This window comes from Lissotriton vulgaris, chromosome 4_1, assembly GCF_964263255.1.
Source record: "Lissotriton vulgaris chromosome 4_1, aLisVul1.2, whole genome shotgun sequence".
NCBI classification, from domain to species: Eukaryota; Metazoa; Chordata; class Amphibia; order Caudata; family Salamandridae; genus Lissotriton; species Lissotriton vulgaris.
In genome coordinates, this window is record NC_141691.1 from 1,480,560,120 (window position 1) to 1,480,579,816 (window position 19,697).

Below are 19,697 nucleotides of genomic sequence, written 5' to 3' on the forward strand. Positions count from 1 at the left end.
GTCTCTTCTGGAGTTTGGCGGTGGTTCCGGCGTAGAGGGAGTTGCCGTAGTCCAGTCGGCTGGTGATGAAGGCCTGGGTGACCGTCTTTCTGGTGGGGATCCACCGGAAGATCTTGCGTAGCATGCGTAGGATGTTGAAGCACGACGAGGAGACGGCGTTGACTTGTCTGGTCATGGAGAGCGAGGAGTCCAGGATGAAACCCAGGTTGCGTGCGTGGTCTGTAGGTTTGGGTGCGCTGCCTAGGGCGGGGGGTCACCAGGAGTCGTCCCAGGCGGAGGGTGAGGATCCCAGGATGAGGACTTCCGTCTTGTCCGAGTTCAGTTTCAGGTGGCTGTTCTTCATCCATTCGGCTACCTCTTTCATCCATTCGTGTAGGTTGGCTCTGGCGGTGTCGGGGTCGTTGGTGAGGGAGAGGATCAGCTGTGTGTCGTCGGCGTATGAGATGATGTTGAGGTTGTGCTGGCGTGCGATGGCTGCGAGGGGACTCATGTAGACGTTGAAGAGGGTCGGGCTGAGCGAGGAGCCTTGAGGAACGCCGCAGATGACTTCGGTGGCTTCTGATCTGAACGGGGGGAGGCGGACTCTCTGTGTCCTTCCGGCGAGGAAGGAGATGATCCACTCCAGTGCCTTCTCCTGGATTCCGACGTTGCTGAGGCGCTGTACTAGGGTACGGTGGCAGACAGTGTTGAAGGCCGCAGAGAGGTCTAGGAGGATGAGGGCCGCTGTTTCTCCGTTGTCGAGCAGGGCTCGGATGTCATCGGTTGCTGCGATCAAGGCTGTCTCAGTGCTGTGATTGGCCTGGAATCCAGACTGTGAAAGGTCGAGGGATCCGTTCGTCTCGAGGAAGGCGGCCAGCTGCTTGTTGACGGTCTTCTCGATGACTTTTGCGGGAAACGGGAGCAGCGATATGGGTCGGTAGTTCTTGAGGTCGGTGGGGTCGGCTGATGGTTTCTTTAGTAGGGCGCTGAGTTCGGCGTGCTTCCAGCTCTCCGGGAAGGTAGCGGTGTTGAAGGAGGTGTTGATGATGTCCTGCAGGTGGGGTGCGATGACAGCGTCCGCCTTGTTGAAGACATGGTGAGGGCAAGGGTCGGTCGGAGATCCGGAGTGGATGGAGTTCATCGTGCGGATGGTGTCTTCGGTGCTGATCGGGGTCCAGGCGCAGAGGGTGGTGGTGGGGGGCGGTGGTTCGATCGTGGCGTGCGTCGGTTGAGTGCTGAAGCTGTTGTGTATGTCTGCGATCTTGTTGTGAAAGTAGGAGGCGAGAGAGTTGCAGAGGTCTTGCGAAGGGGTGATGTCGTTGTTTCCGGCGTTGGGGTTGGAGAGCTCTTTAACGATGTTGAAGAGTTCCTTGCTGTTGTGTGCGTTGCTGTCTAGTCGTTTCTTGAATGCAGTTTTCTTGGTGGCGCGGATCAGTTTGTGGTGTTTTCGGGTGGCGAGCTTGAGGGCAGTCATGTTGTCCGGTGTTGGATCTCTGCGCCAGGCATTCTCGAGGGCTCTGCAGTTCTTCTTGGAGCTCTTGAGTTCGTCGGTGAACCATGGCGCTTTCTTGCTGCCTGGTCTGCTGGGCGGGGTCTTCAGAGGAGCGAGGTCGTCTGCGCAGTCGCTGATCCACTTCGTGAGGTTTGTGGCCGCTTGGCTGGGGTTCGTTGCGCTGGTGGGTCGGTTCTTGGTCAGGGTAGTCGCGAGCTGGTCAGCTGTGATCTTGTTCCAGCTTCTGCGTGAAACCTGTTGCTGGTGGTGGTGGATCGTGGTCCTTTTGAAGCTGAAGTGGACGCAGCTGTGGTCCGTCCAGTGGAGTCCGGTGGCGTGGCTGAAGGTGATGTCTTTGCTGGATGAGAAGATGGGGTCGAGTGTGTGTCCGGCGTAGTGGGTGGGGGTGGTCACCAGTTGCTTGAGTCCGAGGTTAGCGAGGTTGTCCAGCAGGGTGGTGGTGTTGCGGTCATTGTTGTTCTCCAGGTGGAAGTTGAGGTCCCCGAGGAGGATGTAGTCAACGGAGGTGAGGGCATGCGGGCTGACGAAGTCGGCGATGTCGTCGCTGAATTGTGTGCGTGGTCCCGGGGGTCTGTAGATGAGGGTTCCTCTGAGGGTGGTCTTGGGGTTGGTGTGGATCTGGAAGTGCAGGTGTTCGGTGGGTGCGAGGGTGTTGTCGGTGTTGGTCGTGATGCGGATGGAGTTCCTGTGAATGATGGCAATGCCTCCTCCTGTCTGGTTGACGCGGTCCCTCCGGATGATCTTGTAGCCGTCCGGGACGGCGATGGCGATGTCGGGCGCTGAGGAGGCGTTCATCCAGGTTTCCGTGAGGAAGGCGACGTCTGGGGCTGTGGTGTCGAGCAGGTTCCAGAGCTCGATGGTGTGTCTGTGGACGGAGCGGGTGTTGAGCAGGATGCACTTCAGGTGGCTGCTGCTGTTGCTCGTCGAGGTCTTGGGCACTGCTGGGGTGTTGCCGGTCGGGATGCAGGAGAACTTGCATGAGTTGCAGCAGAAGGGTCCATGGGTGCGTCTCGGGGTGGCACGGTAGCAACCCAGAGATCGGCCGGCGTTGAGAGCGTAGAGTTCGGTGGCGGCGCAGGTCCGGCGGGTGGGTTGGCGTCTGTGAGGGCCAGGGGGTCTGGCGCTGGGCGCGGTCCAGGCGCGGACGAGCGCAGATGGGCTTACCTTTGGCACACCTTCAGCGCTCAGTCGGCGCGCCCGCTGCGCGTGCACGCTGCGCGTTAGCCACTCTGCCATAAATGGAGAGTGGGGGGGGGCAGCTGGGAGGCGGGAGCGGGGCGGCGAATGGGAAGGGCTGCAGAGTGAAGGGGCGGGGCCGCAGAGGGCAGCGGTGGGGAGCGGGGAGCGGGGAGGTGTCGGGAAGCGCGGCAGGGGCGACGAAAACACAGGGGTACAGGAAAACAATACGGGGAAACCGAAAACAGGCAGCAGAAAATACACAGGGGGCGACAATACTATCAGAGTTACAGAGGAACAGAATAAATCAACACGGGGGCATACAATGACAGGGAGCAGAGAACACACCGGGGGAGGGAAAGAAACAATCGGAGTTACAGAGGCACAGAAAGAGTCAACACGAAAGCAAACGGAATCGCTATTCCAGGCGCGGTACAGGCGGGGCAAGAGCAGCAGCAGTGGTGTCAGAGGAACACAGCTGCGAGTGGCGGGAACGGGGGGCAGCTTGGGCACACTTACGAGGAGTGTGCGAGGTGCGTGGGGGTGACCGTCCCAGAGGGACAGAGATCTTTGCAAGCACCACCCTCAAGGAGGACCTCCAGAAAGTCATCATGTGGCTACGCTACATTGATGACTTGTTCATCATCTGGAGGGGTACCAAAGAAGATGCAGAAAGTTTCACTGCCAAATTAAATACCAACAGATACAATATTTTCCTTTCAGGCAGCATTGACGCACAGAGAACAGAGTACCTAGATGTATGTCTGGAGATTAAGGAAGACAAGTTGTGTACCACTCTTTTCAGGAAAGCCACAGCAGGGAACAGTGTCCTACATGCCCTCAGCAGCCACCCAGAAGCACTCAAATGGAGTATTCCTTATTGCGAACTGCTGAGGGTAAAAAGGAACTGTAATAACAGTGAGGGGTAAACAGAAGAAAGTTTGAATATCATCAAAAGGTTCCGCAGTAGAGGGTATCCCAATTGGGTACTCAAAAAGGCCAGAGAATGGGCAGAAAGTGTAGAGAGAATCACAACACTTCAGGAGAATTCAGAAGATACACACAGAGATGGCAATGACATAACACGCATGATCCTCACCTACAACTTAGAGGCACAGAATATTAAACACATACTTACCAAATACTGGGAGATTCTGAAAACTGACAATGTCCTAGGATCAAGCGTAAGTGATAGACCTAACATCATGTACAGGCGCAACAGGAATATCCGCGACATCGTGGTCAGGAATGACATCACTCACTATCCCACCAACACACAACATGGCCTCATTGGGTTTTACCCCTGTGGCCATTGTAAAGCTTGCAGACACAGCAAGTACAGGGGAGATCTTGAATACAAAGGGAGAACCAAAAAGATTACCAAATTCTTGACATGTGGCCCTAGCTTCGTTATCTATGCCATTGAATGCACCTGCAACTTATGGTATATTGGCAGCACTATCTGTACAGTGGGTCCTAGACCATCAAAGGGCTATCACTAACCATGACCCCCAAATACCCTGTTGCTCGCCATTTTGAAGAAAAACATTTTTCTAATGTGTCTGATCTCAGCTACTTGATCCTCGAACATGTTCCTAGACACCCGAGGGGGGGAGATAGGGTACTAACCCTTAGACTGCGCGAGTCTCGCTACATAATAGATTTCCAAACCAAATTCCCCGAAGGATTAAACACCGATGAAGATTTAGCAATCCACTTAAGAGAAGGGTCATAATAATGTTAGCCTGTATGCTGATTTTCATTGCTGTTGTCGCAACTGGAGTGATTCCGAATAATGTTTTCTTCCTTGTCTTTGATATATGATTGACATCGCAATACATGTATGTCCTTAATGGATATACCACCAAAGTAACTGTATGTCACAGATGGTTGTTAACTTTTTCATAATAATGTTTTAAATATTTTTTCTTTATGCAGGATAAAAGGAAGGGGCCCAATCACAAGTATTCACCTGCACGGGCGCACCTACCCTTTTACTCTGAGTTGACCATCACACTTGTCACATATATTCACTAGCAGCTCACTGGTAGGTGCACAATCCAGTTATCTACTTGTGTCTTACATTTTGGATACCCATGTGATAGTTTGATAGTACCTACTCCTTTGATCTTCGAATCTCGTCAGGACTGTAGAGGCATAATGAATATGATAGAAGCCAACAGTCTGATTTGGGCTTGGCACACTATGCACTGTCATTGACAAGATGTCTCCATTATGACTTTGGACGCATGTCCACACCCGCCATACATATTTCATTGTGCACTTAAACAGAATACTTTCCTCACGTAGGCAGTACAAATTTTTAGACACTGCCTGGGCTGACATGCACACTGGTGCTACAGCCGCATACATATGTACAGAATGAACGTTGATTATACCTACAAATACATTCCAGTATTTCACTGTGATTGCACAACGTGGCAACAGTTAATTTACTTTCATACTGTGGTGCATTATTATGTGTTGATATATGAAATATGTACTAATAGCCCAATCGCTAGGCAATTGGGATCAGGTTGGCGTGGTTATGCGCACTCGCGCTAGAACTTTCACTGAGGAGTACAAATATTGTATACATCTCACGCACACAGATAGGCACAACTAAATATTGTTAATACAACTATCAGATTGCCTGTATTTCCATCTGTGTGTACATGTTTTATTACTTTTTATTATTTTTATTTACACGTGGTCACCTTGTCTAAACTAAGAGTATGACACCATTACATGATGGCTGCCATTTTCTGTAGACTCACTGTTAGGTGTAGTCCTATTTTCATTTCTATTGCTGGATTGAAAACTTTATCAGTGTCTGCTTCTCATGTGCACTTCTACACGTGATCAAGGCCCTCGCCAAAACGCGTTGTGTGGTTTAAACCTGGATTATTGATTATGGACTTGTCTACTTTCTTCCTGAGAGCGCACTGACATTGGATTGAGGTTTGTATATATATATATATATATATATATATATATATATATATATATATATATATATATATATATATATATATATATATATATATATGTATATATATATATATATATATATATGTATATATAATTTTTTTTTTTTTTTTTTGCTCCACAGTCAAACTCGTTTGACAAAACCAGCACTCACAGTAGGTAAACCTGATAAGGTTTATTTGCACAAAAAGATTGAAACAAACGCGTTTCAGCACTTGCTTTCGTCAGTGTCGTCAGTGTGTGTATATATATATATATATATATATATGTATATATATATATATATATATATATATATATATATATATATATATATATATATATATATATATCCATCAAAACACTCCATTCTCTTGAACAGACGTCCCCGACACTCAGAAGTTGCTGTGCATGCAATTTTATTCAGCAGGAAAACAACGCGGTTCGCTTTGCAGCTTGATCACGTTTACGAATTGATACCAAACAAATCATTTGAAACCATACCTGAATCCTAATCCCCAGATCACCTTTAGGAAATGCAGATCGCTTAAGGATGATTTGAGCCCCAACACTGTAGTGAGCAAAATCGAACCCAAAGACAACCCAGGTTTTAAATGCTGTGGATCATGCAAGGCCTGTCGCAACAGTGTAAACTGCAAGGAACTCACAGTTCCAACATCTAGGAGGGTGTTTACGATTAAAAAATCACTCTCATGTCACACAATGTACTGCATGTACGTACTCATATGTCCATGTGACAGGTGGTATGTTGGCAGCACAACTTTGAAAGCGAAAGAGAGAGTCCTACAGCATTTGAGGGCTATCAAAAACCACAATTTACAATATCCTGTAGCTCGTCATTTCTTTGATCACCACTATCAAAATGAGAATCTGCTGAAAATGGTGGTCATTGATAAGGTTAATCTGGGAATTAGAGGAGGAAACACGAAACTTGCTTTGCGACAATTGGAGTCGAGATATATCATTGACTTCGAATGCATGACTCCTAATGGATTGAACATTAATGAGGAACTAGCTGTGCATTTAGCATGATGATGAAATTGATATACTGGAAGTATAATTGTATTCTGCAGTCAGAACGTTTAAATAGTTCTATGTATTTTATCTCTCACAGGTACTTGATGAATAGGTGGGACTAGGAATATGAGGTCAACATAAGCCGAATGTGGAAGATCATGCGGTTGCACAAATTTTGACTGGGAATTCAGATCTGTAATAGAACTGTTTCCGAGATTGAGAACTTGCCAACTTGACCACTGGGGCTTGGACGTTTTTTCTTCAGCGAATCAGCATAACCTCTGATAAAAATGGACATCGGCATGTGTTGTATAAATGCCCACTCGGGCGGAATTATTTTGAACCATCATAACTGTGTAACAATTCTTAAGTGAAATAATTCCTGACAGGAATTTGGACAGACACACAGGGTTTGTCCTATTTGCAACATAGCCAGTAATATAGATGTCACAAGAACAGCCCGCTTGGGCAGAGTTGATTTGATTTGTTATGTTATGTTTCGCTGCTGCAAATTTTTTTTTTTTACAAAACCGTATTTATTGAGAGTTCAAGCAAGATTCGGTACAGCCCTCCACAGTCAGGAGGAGACTGTCAATAACATACACATAAAAGGCATGGCAGTGAACCCAGAGTTTTAGAAAAACAGACCCCAATCCCCTCCCATCCCACCCAACCCCAAAAACGCCCTCCACTACCCCCTCCAACTACCCACCCCTTATCCCACCCTAACCCAGTGCACGTGATCACTGTACAGCAACATGAGCTGGAAAGCAAAGGCGGTGTCGGCCAACAGCCTAAGGTACGGGATCCACATCAGGGGGCAGCACATCATCGATATCAGCCGGGGGATCAAGGGCCAGGCCCCTGTAGTCCGCCCACCGTTTCCAGATTTTTTAATGTTTCCGGGGACACCCCCTGGCTTCAAAAACAGGTAGTTCCAGGCCCATGAGAAAGTCCAATCCCGCCTTCCATGTACTAAGCGGGGGGGGCACGTTCACTCTTCCAGGCCTGGGCCAGATCTCGCTTGGCCACCACCAGTCCCAACAGCAGCAAATGTCGTTTGTAGATGTTACCCCCAACGTTTTCCAGGACATGAAGGAGACCCAGCCTAGGGGTACGGGGAAGGTCCCACCCCAACACTTCCGACAGGCAGTCCCAAACCCCCGCCCAGAATCTAGTCAGTCTCCCACAGGACCACACTGTATGGAAAAGCGTCCCCCTTTCAGTACCGCACCTCAGGCACTCCGGAGCGGCTATAAGGCCCGCTCGCCACAGTCGTTCTCTAGTATAATATGCCCTGTGAAGGTATTTGAATTGGATGAATCTAAGACGGACTGCTATAGCAGCTCCACGGGGGGATTCAAGGGCCTTACACCAGTCATCATCATCCAAGGGGCCAATATCATTCTCCCAGGAGGCCTTCAATGTCGAGAGAGAAGGGGAGCAGTGTGTAACCAAGGAACGGTAGATCTGAGAGACCTTGTTGTCGCCCAGGTCGCCCATGAACAGTTTTGCCTCGATGGGACTAAAGTCGGGGAGTTGCTCTAAGCCCACCAGGCTAGGGCCGAGGGCATGGTGGAACTGGAGGTACCGAAAGAATTGGGACTTAAGCATATTAAATTCAGAGCTAAGGTCATGAAAGGACTTAAGCGTAGTTCCAGTGAGAACGTGACCAAGAGACGAAATCCCGATCGCGTCCCAGCAGCCAAATCCGGACAGGGAAGCCAGCGCCGGAAGCAAGCCATTATGCCACAACGGCGTCTCGGCCGTCAGTCTGCCCCACCACCCCACACGGTGCAAAGCCTGCCGCCAGACTGCAAAGACCACCTGAGTGACCTTCGGCAACATCCTCCTCCGTCTGGCCGAGTACAGCAATGTGTGGAGTGTGGCACCACCCATCAACGAACGTTCCAGAGCATAGGCCGGATCACTACGGTCCCCATACCACCACTCGTTGAGCACTAGGAGGTGGGAGGCCTGGTAATAAGACAATAGATCCGCGGACGCCAAGCCGCCACAGTATGTAGAGAGAAAGCATGTGCGGAGCGCCACCCTAGAGGCACCCCCGGCCCACCGAAACCTACCCAGCACCGAGTTGACACTACGGAACCATTGCGGGTCGATTTTATGTGGATGATTCTGCAGTTGGTAGAGGAGCCGAGGCAGGGCTACCATTTTGAAAATGGCCGACCGGCCATAGATATTAAGGGGCATACGCGTCCAGGTCTTGACGTCCATCTGAACCCTGTCCCACACTGGCTGAATGTTCCGATCCCACGCCACCGTGGCCGAGGCCGAGAGGAAAACGCCCAAGTATTTCACGCCATCGACCGCCACCTGAAGGGACGCAGCCCACGGACAGCGCACCGGGTCACCCCCCAACACCCACAGGGTTGACTTGCGTGGATTAAGATAGAGCCCCGACGCCTGACCAAACTCCTGCATTATCTCAAGAATGCGAGGGCCTGTACGATGTAGATCGGTCATAAAGAAAAGCACGTCATCCGCATACAAGGCTATGCGGTCCAAGTGGCCCGTCCCCCACACAAAGCCCCGATAAAGCGCATCCTGGCGCACCCAGGCGGCCATAGGCTCCATAGCCAGCGCAAAGAGGTACGGGGAGAGGGGACACCCCTGACGAGTGCCCCTGGTCACAGGAAACCGCGTGGAGATCGCCCCAGAAACACGCACCGAGGCGGTGACATCCGTATAGAGCAATTTTACATAAGAGACGAAAACCGGACCTAGATTCAGTAGCGGCAGAAGGGCAAAGAGATAGGTCCAACTGACCGAGTCAAAAGCACTATCAATGTCTGCCAGCAATAGTGCCGCCTGATCCCCGGTTGTCCCGATCGCGTCTATCGCGGCCTGTGCCCGCCGAATGTTGTGTCGCGTCGCCCGGTGTGGCATGAAGCCCTCCTGATCCGGGTGGACCAGGGCCGAGATATGCGGAAGCAAGCGGTTCGCGAGCGCTTTGGCCAGGAGCTTGGCTTCAAAATTAATGAGGGATATAGGGCGGTACGACTCATGGCGTTCAGGAGGTCTGCCCGGCTTTTGGAAGACCACAATTTCGGCATGATGCCAGTCCGGGGGGAGGCTGCCACGCTCCCGCGCCAGTTCTAACGCCCGCCTGTAATGTGGCCCGAGCTGCAGGGGAAATTTCCGATAGAATTCGCTGGGGAACCCGCTCGGCCCCGGTGCTTTACCTACATTTAGTTGGCCCAGTGCGTCGCCCAATTCCTCCGCCGTCAGGGGGAGATCCAAAGCGTCACGCACGTCGTCGGAGACTGCATGCGGGTGGATCGCTGCGAGGTATTCCTCGATGCCATCGGAGGAAATACTCTCCCGAGAGGCGTACTGATGCTCATAATAGCGTGCAAAGCTCGCCGCAAGGATCGTGGGGTCCGTAATTGTCACCCCCGCGTCGTCAACAAGCCCTGGCAAAGTGATTGGTTGTAAAGTTTGCTGACAAAGCCTGTGGAGCATGGTGCAAGACTTGTCACCCCACTGGTACACCCTGCTACGCGTAGCCAACCACGCCTGACGAGCCTCATCTAATAAGACCGAGGAGTAAGACTGTTGCGCCTGTAGAAGCAACCGCAGTGTCACATCATCAGCCGCCTCCCTGTGTCGCGCCTCCAGCACCTCCACCTGCACCGCCGCAGTAACAATACTCTCTTGTCGAGTCCGGCGAGCAGAAGCGCACCAGGCTATATCAACACTCCTCAGGGCGGGCTTCATAGCCTCCCATACCGTCACCGCGTCCATCCCCACCGTAAGGTTGTCCTGCCAATAGCGGGCAATCGCACTGCGCAGATGCTGGGAGTAATCCGGTCGCTGCAGGTGCCATGTAGACATCCGCCACCGGAATGGCTGGCGCGCCTTACAGAGATCAATGTGAACCGCCACAGGGGAGTGGTCAGACAGCCCGCGAGGCCGGATCGCCGCCCCCTTTACCCTGTCAAGGAAGGCCCCCGGCACAAACACACAATCTAGGCGCGAGAGAGAGCCATGCACAGCAGAGACATACGTGTATTCCCGCCTCTCCGCATGCAGATGCCTCCAAACATCCACCCATCCAAGACCATCAATCATGGCACTCAGCCGTGTAGGGGAGGCTACAGCCGCGACCCCTCGTCCCCTCTGCCTGTCTAAACTCATGTCCACTACATCATTCCAGTCGCCTCCAATCACTGCCAGGGAACGGGGAAGCTCGGTCCACAAGGCAAACAGTCGCTCTGCAAGGGACCACTGCAGCGGGGGAGGGGCATACACACTACCAAATACTACAGGCTCCACACCAATCTTCCCCTGCACAAACACAAACCGGCCCTGAGGATCGAGCCATTGACGCTCATGAGTATAGGCCAACCGTCTGTGGACAAGAATGGCCACCCGCCTCGAACCCCTAGTGAACCCGGCATGAAACACCTGATGAAAGCCAAACCTCTGCAGACTCAGTGCCTTAGTGCCCAACATGTGTGTTTCCTGGAGAAAGAGCACATCCGCCAAGTCCCTTTTCGCCCAGCGAAGCACAGCCCCCCGTTTGATCTTGTCCAGGAGCCCCCGGACATTCCAGCTCAGTATACGCATGGAGGTGCCAGGAGACACGAGCCGTGGAGCATCAGCCATTGTCACGATGAGTCAGTTCCTGCGACCCCCGGTACCCGACCCAGGCCCCCAACACCCCAGTTGCCAACACCATAAGAAGCACGTGCACCCCACAGAACATAACCCTGAACTCCACTACCCCTTTTAACCCGGCCCCACCCCTATACCTCAATGAACGAAGAAGTAGAACCCCCAACTGCCCACCACCCCCCCCATACCTCAAAGAACACTGAAGTACCTGTGGCGGCATGGGCGACCTCGGGCCCAAAACAGAGTGCCCAAAGCCCACCATGCCAATGGATCCCAAACCCCGCACAAAACCAAAGCTCCCCCCTCCCCCCCTTAAACTCGCCCAACCACTTAGGCGGCAGGAGGCCCCCCCCAAATAGTGCCCCGAACCCCAGCCCCACAATTATCTGGCCACGGAAAGGGCGCAGCCGCTACCCAACAGCCCACTGAGGACCCACAGTTCCATTAAAACGGAAGTTCATACTACACCAGCACATGTCCGCTCCACCACCAAGGTCCGGCCCACCATAGAGTATATCCACAGGCCAAATGCCACCGACAGACGCCAAGGGTATAGAACAATCAGGATTATTTGCCAGAGTGGTCCGTGTCGGCTGTGAATCCCCCAGAAGGGGGTCCCGGGACAGGGACCTCCGTCGTGAGCGGGATTTCCGATGGCGTTTCCCTTTACCGGCGGGGTCGTCTCTCTCCTGGGATGAACTCCATGTGTGTCCAGATCCCAGTCCCGGCTGGGCGTGAGGTCGAATCCGGACCGTCTCATCCGTCCATCTGAAGACGTCCTCCGGGGAGTCGAAGAAGTGGGTCTTGGAATTGAAGATGACCCGGAGGCGAGCCGGATACAGCAGCGAGTATTGAATTTTAAGGCCGCGCAACTTGGCCCTCGCCGCCATGAAGGAGTGACGCTGCTGCTGGACCAGCTTCGTGTAGTCCGGGAAGATCATTATTTCATGATTGTCAAATAGCAGTGTCTCTTTGAGCCGCGCTTCCCGGAGGATGACATCCCTGTCGTGAAAGTTCAGGATTTTGGCAATGATCGGCCGGGGCCGTTCCCCCGCAGGCGGTTTCTGTGTCAGGGCTCTATGCGCGCGCTCCACTACAAAGCAGCGCGACAAGGTATCTGGGGGGAGCCAGCTCTCCAGCCACTGAGCCAGGAATGCGACCACGGGTCCCTTCTCGCAATCCTCCGGAAAGCCAACAAAGCGCAGGTTATTCCGTCGCGCCCGCCCTTCTGCGTCCTCCACACGAAGCGCAAGGCTCTTCTGGGACGTTCCATTTCAGCCACCTTCTTTTTGAGGGTACCGACGTCCCCCTCCACCTCCGTGACCCTGGTCTCGGTCTCCGTGATGCGGGCGACCGCGTTGCAGAGATCCTGGCGGAGCAGCATGACATCGGCACCAACAGCTCCAATCTTCGCATCCAACATGTCCCTGGACTGCGTGATGGCCGCCATTAGAGCTGCGTTGTCCGGTCCGGCGCTCTGGCCACCTCCGGCAGTCCCCGCGTCCCCTCCTGGACCAGTGAACTTATCAATGGGCCCCCGTATGTGGGCGCCCGTGCCCCCCCGGCCTCTGGTCATGGCGCCGGCAGATGTGATGGGTCGGCTCATGGCCGGAAAGGGGCTCCAGCCACCCACCAAGAACAGCCCCTATCCTGAGCTGGACCAAAGTATCAAGTTCCCGCTGGGCACTGCGCCACACCCCAAGTGTCACCTCCACGCCGAGACCCCACCCGCAAGCACACCGGAGTGTTCACCGGGCCCTAATTGCAACAGCGGCGGCCAGCTCAATGCCCCACCGTCCCAGGGCGCCGCTCGTCCACGCCCGCCACGCCTGCTACTCACAGGCCGCCGGGCACCTCGCCGCCACTGATGAGAAGGCACAACGATGTTCTGGGGCCACTGCAGTCAGGCACTGCCGCCCCTCCGGGACGCCGCCGCCAACTACCCCGGGGCCCAGCGTCAGGGGGGCAAGGCGGGCGGCAAGGCGCTGTCGTCCACGTCGCTGGGTCAGCAGGAGTCAAAGGCGCCGCCAAGGCACCCGGCCAGCACACTTTGGGGCCGCACCACCCTCCCAGCAGCTCCACTGGCCTCCGGAGCGTCCAAGGAGTCCGTCGTCTCCCCCCGGCGGTGTAGCTGCCGCCCACAGGATCCACTAGTGGCAAGATCGTCCGGCGCCCAGGACCAGCAGGCGGGCCAGGCAGAAATTGAGGCCCCGGCTCTGGACACGGCAGGCAGGCCCCGTAGTGGCGGAAACAGGGAAGCGCCAGGTGTCTACAGGCTGCACTACTCGCTAGGTGGGAAGACGAGGCGCCCCCAACAGTTGCGTGGATCCGGGCCCCGGGCCGACCACCTCACCGGTCTTCACACAGGGCCCACCGCAGCAGGACGTGACTCCCCCCTGATGATGCGGGGGCACCCGGCCCGCCGCCGCACCGTCCTCGGCTGTGTTGCTGGTTCCGGCCGAACCCGGGGCCCGCAAGGTCTCCAGCAGCGTCCTCCCCGGATGGCCCCCAGCAGTGTAGCAGTGCGGCACCCAGCAGGAGAGTGCGCCGACCGCACCTCGATCCGCTGCAGAGGCGCTCCCCCTGAGCCCCTTGGGTCCGCCGAAGGTCCAGCCTCCCGAGGCCCAGCGCCGGCAGCCGGGGTCACACAGGAATCGAGGCCCCGGCGTCACACGCGGCTGGTAGGCCCGGCGGGCTTCTTTGCAGACCACAGCCCCGGCCGACAATCGGAGGTCCCGGGAACAGCACCGGAGGGTACCTCGTAGCTCCAGCAGCCTCTGCCACCGTGGTAAAGGCAAGTGTGGGTTCGGGAGAGGATAAATGTACAGGATAAGAGATCGGGCCGGCGGGAGCTCTACAGAGCCACGTCCGCCATCGTCGCCCTCCAAGCCACGCCCCCGCTGCTGCAAATTTTGCCCTTATACATAGGCAATGAGATTGAAATGTGCTAGCTGCAATTACCAGTACTTGTGTGGTAATCAAACGGAAGGTCGTGTACACTGCCAGTAATTTCGTATTTGAATTAACTGTCTACATTATACATTGATTTTTTGGGTATGACATAAGCACCAAACGGTATGTGAATGAATTATGACCTGTTTATAGCATTGTTGACCCTTCCAAAATGTCCGCCACACTAAGTACCAATTTGTACACATATGGGTGTTAGTCCGTTTTTTATGTTACTCGAAAGAATAAAAGGACAATTGTTTGGTATCAATTCGTAAACGTGATCAAGCTGCAAAGCGAAACGCGTTGTTTTCCTGCTGAATAAAATTGCGTGCATAAACTTCTGAGTGTCGGAGACGTCTGTTCGAGAGATTGGAGTGTTTTGATGGATATGATGGGTGACCGGGAGCCTCACTCCGACCCACTCGTGAACGTGACTGGTGAATTACCGGAACTTTGGTTTCTCAATATATATATACATACATATATATATTTACTGAAAAAACCATAGGTTTTAGGGGTGTTATACTATAACTTGCACGCCCACAATCCACTGTTGATAATGTCACATATTACATCATTAATGACATGGTCAGTGACATCACTGATGATATCACTGATGACATCTCAAATGACACCACTGATGACATCACTGATGATATCTTCCAGTGAATGTGGTTTGGTTCGATATTTAAATAAGTATTTTATATATAAGAATCTGCATTGAAGAATGAGTGGAAGTATAAGTGCTTGGATGAAGGATTTACTAGTAGTGTGATTGACTGTCTCAATGACTAATTTAAAGTGTCACACTAAATATATGGGATAGTGATTAAACTTTGTGAATATCTGTATCATTCTGTCTCTTGTTGTGTAAACCACTGCATACGTTGGTTACTACCTATGTGAAACTCTATATTAGTTTTGAATTAGTTAAGTGAGTATTTGCATGGGATAGTGAATGTATGTGTGGTTGGGTGGAAGGTGTGTCATTGTCCAAAGATTTGTAAATAGTTGCTTTAGTAGGTATATGAGGTTATGACTGCATGTGGAAACAGTTGTTTGAATGAGTGAATATCTTTATGGGTGAGATGATGAGTAAATGTATTTCTCAATGATAAATGTCCAACAAAGTAGAAATATAAAAGGCAGAGTATGTGACAGTTCTTGTATTTAAATAGGTGTATATAATACGCAGTGATTGTATAAGTGACTGCATAGAAAACTGAATACTTGTAATAGTGATTGTATAACACACTAAGTATGACTTTCTATGTATATGAATAAATAATGTAGTGTTTGTATAAGTGTCTAGGTGAATTAATGTAAGTATGATCAATTGTTTGCATAAGTGAGAAGGATGGCTGCATAAGTGAATAGAATGTGTGCTGCTGTGTAATGTCAATTTAGGTGTATAAGTATATTTAATAGTGTTCTATTAATCTTTGTCAGCATGTATGAGTGAATCTATAGGTAAGTGTTTAGATGTGTGTGTGTGTTTATCTACAAATCAGTGAGTGGGTTTTTATAAAGTTGTATTGGTGTGATTGTTTTAAAGATGGTAATGTATATTTATAGTGAGTGATAAAAGGTTATACTAGTGCATGATGAGGTGTATCAGATTGTCACGTGGATGATGCCATCAGTGATGTCATTTGAGACGTCATCAATGATGTCATCAGTGATATCACTGACCATGTCATGAATGATGTAATATGTGACATCATCAGCAGTGGATTGCAAGCGCACTAGCTATAGTTAGTACAACTAACTATAACGGAGGACTTTCAATGGTTTTGTACGAGTGAAATGTCCAGCTAACTATAACACCCCTAAAACTTATGTTTTTTTCAGTGAATTTTTAAGGTTTTTTAAATGCTAATTCCTAACTATAACATGTCTGAAACCTATGTTTTTTTAAGTGAATTTCAAAGGTTTTTTGAATGACAAATTTTAAATGTATTCATTGTTATATTTCTTTTCTTGATACTGATTTACTACATTTTTTTAAACTATTTACTTTTAGATATTTTTTTTAATTAAATTACATATTTTTAATATAAATTGAAAAAAAATGTATTTTTTAAAAAAAATATAATATCATTTTCTGTATTGTTATTTTTTTGTTTCAAATATTTTTGGGGAGTCGCGTACCCAAAGCGTACCTTTCTCGATCACTGCGTGGAATCGAGCCGCCATTTTTGGATTATTGGGTAGGTGTCAGAACCAGCTTCACTTCTTTTCACTGGCCAGAGACACAGGAGCAGAACGATGCAGGCTCCTGACTCCCCTTCAGGACTCCCCGGCACGCACAATATTAAATGCGTAGCCAGAAGAGCCCCGCCGGGGAAAAGGGAATTGGAAAGAGAAGAGAATGCACACAATGTAGTCTTCTTTCTTATTCTTGAGAGATATTAGCTTCTAGTCTACTGGTCTGGTGTTCTGCTGCAAAACAAATCACATTTATTTACTTATCCTCCTTACTCTATTCCTACTCTCGCTCTCTCTATCTCTCTTTACCTACCCAGTAGCTGTGTGCCTTTGCTTCTCTTCTATTACTGCTGCTCTTCTGTACTCAGTTAGTGTCACTGTAATTAAAGAAAACTATTTAACTTTGCTCTTCCTTCTTAAACTCAAACTCTGCTTTATTTTCCTTTCTTCTAAGTGCTCACCTAAAGTACAAAGACAGCTGCATTGGAATATATTTATTTTCTTCACCTAGCGAACTCTTCAGTGCTTCCAGAAGTTCTACAGTTACTTCACTGCAATTTCTCTTGCACAAATCAGCCACAGTATTACTTCTTATTCTTTCTCTTCTAGTATCATGGAGGGGAAAAACTAACTGCTGGATAAAGAGCTTCTTTTTATTCACTGCACTCTTTCTTCTGTAACTTTCTTGTCAAGGAAATTCGTATCGAACCTTTTATTCTTTTTAAAAATATAAGTCTACGACTTGTGCTGGCTCTGGCTGCTACACAAGCCTTGAATATGTTCTGCGCACTCGTATGAGGAAGCGAAGCTTCTACGAGCATGCGCAGTTCTCTTTATCTCCGTAATACAAACTATTCAAAATTGCGAAGAAAAAACGGAACAGACTTACTTGGAAACTTCTTCTTCCTTTGACTCAAGGATTCCTACTCTCTGGAAACGCGACGCGTAGTTTTCAGTCCCTAACTAACGCGACGCGGCAAACTCCTCTTGCTGCTCTGAGTGCTCCGGTGAAGTGCCTAGTTTGCAGCGCGCCTCACCTGGAACTCTCCGATCTCGTTGATGGACTAGAGTGCTAACTCGACTCCAATTGTGGGATTGACAGCAGCCATGTTGAATTCGGCCTCGCACCCAATGCTGCTTAACTAACCTCGACAATGCCGCCACCATTATTCCAGTCTTTTTGGTTTGTGCCTTTTGCGAGGTGGTTAAGGTTTTTGTTAAGGACCTGACAGTACCCCCTCTCAAAGATCTCTCATTCTTCCGAACCTTCTGTGGGAATCTTCTATGAAACTCAGATATTAATCGTGGAGCATTAATCTCAGTCTCAGGTTCCCAGGACCTTTCCTCTGGCCCATAACCTTTCCAATCTATCAAGTAATATAGCTTTCCTCTCTGTAATTTGGAGTCTAAAATCTGTTGGACTTCAAACTCATCTCCTTTCTCAGTGTGAATGGGTTTTGGTGTCTGCCGCAATCTAACTTCTGGTTCAGCTTTCTTCAGTAAGGAAACATGGAAGACTGGGTGAATACGTAAGGCCTTTGGTAATTTTAATTGATAATTTAATGTGCTTAACCTATTCTCTATTTGATAAGGTCCGATATATCTTGGCTGGAACTTCCTAACTCCTTTTAGCCTAAGATGTTTTGTGTTCAACCAAACTTTGTCTCCTACCACTAACTCTGGTTCTTTTCTTCTCTTTCTGTCTGCATAATGTTTGTAATTTGCTTTAGCTGCTGCTAAATTTTGAGTTGCTCTACTATGAACTTGTGTCAGATGTTCTACTAGATCAGTTACTGCAGGGACATCAATTTCCTGGAAATTCAATGAGTGTTGGGGATGTCTACCTGCATTCAGAAAGAATGGTGTGTAACCTGTAGATGCATTTACAGTGTTGTTATGTGCAAATTCTGCTGCCCATAAATAATCTGGCCAGTCACCCTCCTGCTCCATTAGACACATTCGTAAATACTGTTCTAGTTCCTGATTGGTGCGTTCAGTTTGTCCATCAGACTCTGGGTGAAAACTAGTGGAGTATCTATTGTCTATGTTCAAACGCTTAATGAATGCCTTCCAGAAATGGGACAGAAATTGGGAGCCCCTGTCTGACACTAACACCTTAGGTATGCCATGTGCACAAACTATGTGTTGACTAAAGGCTTCTGCTAAAATCTTAGCTGATGGAATACCTTTTAAAGGCACAAAATGTGCCATCCTGGTGAAGGCGTCCACACAAACCAAGATAGTATCATAACCATGACTAGAAGGCAAGTCAACTACTAGATCTAGGGTTACTGTATGCCATGGAAAAGGAGGGGTGGGTAAAGGCTGTAATAGGCCCTGTGGACATCTCCTGTCTGATTTTCCTTTTGCGCAAATCTCACAAGTGGCTACATATTGATGTATGTCTTTGATCATGCGTGGCCACCAGAATCGTCGGCGCACCAAATCCTTAGTTTTGTTAATATCTTTGTGCCCAGCCAGGATGCTATCATGGCATTCTCTTAAGGCTTTCAACTGCATCTCTGAAGTGGGTAAATATAAGGCTCCATCATGATAGGGAAGACCCCCTCGTATTTCTCTCCGGGAATCTTCTTTTAACCAACACTCAATTTCCTTTTCGCCCAAGGTGTCTGTTTTCTCTTGTTGCTCAGCGGTTTCTTGTAATACTGCACTGATTACCTTTTCCGTTGGGATAATGGCCTGGTCCATAACCTTCTCAGTTACTCCTTCAGTTTCCAACCTTGACAAGGCATCTGCCTTTCCATTCTGGGCTCCGGGTCGATAAGTGATGACAAAATCATATTCTGAAAAGTACAAAGACCAACGTAATTGCCTGGGAGTTAAGGTTCGGGCAGATTTAAAAAAATTTAGATTTCAATGATCTGTATACACAGTCACTACATGCCGTGCTCCCATCAGATAATGCCTCCATTCCTTGAAGGCATCCTTTATGGCGAGAAGTTCCTTTTCTGTGATAGTGTAATTGATTTCGGGGGTGTTAATTTTCGAGAGCGGAATGCCACTGGATGAAGTTGACCTGTAGATTTGTGTCTCTGCGATAGTATTCCTCCTAAGGCCAGATTAGATGCATCAGTTTCTACAAAGAACGGTTCCGCCGGGTCAGGATGCAACAAAATGGGTGCCGTGGTGAAGTCTTTTTTCAACTGTACGAAGGCTGCTTCAGCTTCATCACTCCACTGAAAAGGAACACCTTTCTTCAATA